Source organism: Sinocyclocheilus grahami, unplaced genomic scaffold, assembly GCF_001515645.1.
Source record: "Sinocyclocheilus grahami isolate Dianchi unplaced genomic scaffold, SAMN03320097.WGS_v1.1 scaffold1079.1, whole genome shotgun sequence".
NCBI lineage: Eukaryota > Metazoa > Chordata > Actinopteri > Cypriniformes > Cyprinidae > Sinocyclocheilus > Sinocyclocheilus grahami.
Genome location: NW_015506258.1, coordinates 32,078 through 34,747, shown reverse-complemented (window position 1 = coordinate 34,747; position 2,670 = coordinate 32,078).

Genomic DNA, 2,670 nt, shown 5'->3' with positions numbered 1-2,670 from the left:
TTTTAATAACAGTTTTATAAGAAACTCCCTTAATGTCGGATCTAATCCTCCATGTAAATCAAAATGGCTTAAACCTCATTGTATATCTTGGCGCAGCATTTGGATGTTACCATATAAATATGTAATTTCTAATAAAGTAAAAGAAGTACTTTACAAAATTATTCACAGATATTATCCTGTAAATGCAGTTGTTAGCAGACATATTCATAGTGTTTGTGATAAATGTACCTTTTGTAATGTATCTGTTGAAGATATTGAACATTTATTTTTCTATTGCCCTTTTTCTATTTCATTTTGGGTTGACTTTAAAATAGACATAACAAAAAAATTAAACAAAGGCCTTAATTTAGAACCTCATGATATTTTTCTTTGTTATCAAAACCCATCTTTTTCTGATAAACACATTTACATTATTAATCTGTTAATTATCGTAGCAAAGTTTTATATTCATATGTCAAAAGTAATTCAAAAGAAACCATCATATGTTACATTTTGTAACACTGATCTTAAAATATACTTCGAAACCCTTTCTAATATGAGACCACAAAATAAGAAGCTTATAAAACAATACAAACTCTAAAGCTTTTCAAAATGATGTAACTGCCCTAATGCATGTTTTTTTCTCTCTTTTCATTCTGTTAGTTTTATTTTATTTATATGTATATATATATGTTTGTATTAATTTTGCGTTTTTGTTGTTGCTGTTGTTCTGTTTTGCATGCTTTGAGATGTGCAATGTTTCCCTGTTTGCATTGTCCCTTTGTGTGATGGAACTGAACAAAGGGGAAAAAAGAAAAAGAGAACGATTACTTCATCGACCTGGATTTCAGGAGTATTTTAGTTTTTTTTAGCATTTAGTATTTTCGTATTTAGAATTATAATACGGATAGTTCCGGTCCTTGATTCTGATTGGTTGAGCCGTATTCGAAGCTGTTGTAAATTAATCTACAAACACACACCTTTGTTTACATTTGTGTGTTGCAACCACAACCATTTCTGAGGAACTACATTGTTTGGCGGAAGAATACTGTTTTTATTCATATCATTACACTTTATTTGCTCCGTTTTATTTTGTGAAACCTTACTATGTATATGGAATAACCGTTTTTATAAAAGCAATAAGCCCCGTGAAGCCGTGGTTTACAGTGAATTTATAACAGCTAAGGGGGTTTTACAACGCCCCTTAGCCGTTATAAATTCACTGTAAACCACGGCTTCTTGGGGCTTATTGCTTTATTTTAGGCCTACATCAAGTCTAAATGCAACTATGTATGTATTTAATTTGTTAAGTATAATAACCCTAATTTGTACTCTAAAATATATATGCCTAAAGCTTTATATGTATTAATTACATGATGAATTAGTACCTGAAATATAATTGGACAATTAAAGTACTCTTACGCGCACAAGGAAACAATAAGCAGTCTTCAACAAGGGGCTCAAATAATTGAAAGTTAAAATATGCATTTAACAAAAATACAATATTAAGGTAACTCATACCAATATTAAGAAGCTAAATTTCAGCTCACTTTCTTTTCGCATTAAAATGTAGAAGGCTCAAAAATTTGAATTCTCTTCTGTGCTTTACGACTGAGACCTAAACAGCTCTAGCAGCAGACACTAAAATGATTTTTATTGTAGATTAATATTAACTAAATGCATTCTTACAGCTTCTCAAGAGGTCGAATGCTGATGTTACCAACTCTTTGCTTATCATGGCACAAATCGTGACAAAACTGGTTGGATTGTTGCCCAGCAAGATTCTTCATTTTGACAAAAACCCCATTTTATAGCCACGCATAAGTGTTTCTCAGCTTTTGTTGACAGCCAACTCTGCTTGAAGACACATTTTAATGCTGGTCAGCTGTTTGAGGACTTGATCTTCTTAAACCTGGTTCAGTGTGAGCCACGTGTTCAGACACGTTCAAACGTGCAAAGTATGTTTGCAGCTGCATTTCCCTTAAAGGGTTAGTTCACCCAAAAATGAAAATTCTGTCATTAATTACTCACCCTCGTGTTGTTTGAAACCCGTAAGACCTTCGTTCATCTTCGGAACACAATTTAAGATATTTATGATGAAATCTGAGGGCTCTCTGACCCTCCCATAGACAGCAAGGTAACTACCACGTTTGTTACCACCGTGAAATTGAGAAATTTAGTTACCACCGTGTGACAACAGTGGTTCAACTGTATCACGCCGGATCTGGGTCAGTGCCGCCACACGCTCGCGTCATGATACTGTCGTGAACGCGTGTCCACAAGTGACGCAGTAGAGACGAAAATGTGGAATAAAGTTGTTATTTTTGTTTTCTTTGCGCAAAAAAGTATTCGCGTAGCTTCGTAACTTTACAGTTGAACCGCTGATGACACACAGACTACTTTGTCGATCATCTTGGTACTTTTCTGGACCTTGAACGTGGTAGTTACATTGCTGTCTATGGGAGGGTCAGAGAGCCCTCAGATTTCATCAGAAATATCTTAAATTGTGTTCCGAAGATGAACGAAGGTCTTACGGGTTTCGAACAACAAGAGGGTGAGTAATTAATGACAGAATTTTCATTTTTGGGTGAACTAACCCTTTAAATTTAACTCTCTATTTAAATCTTAGTGTCTTTTTAACAGGGTACATACCAATATTGTATCCTGAAACAAATGTAGTACTACAGGCTT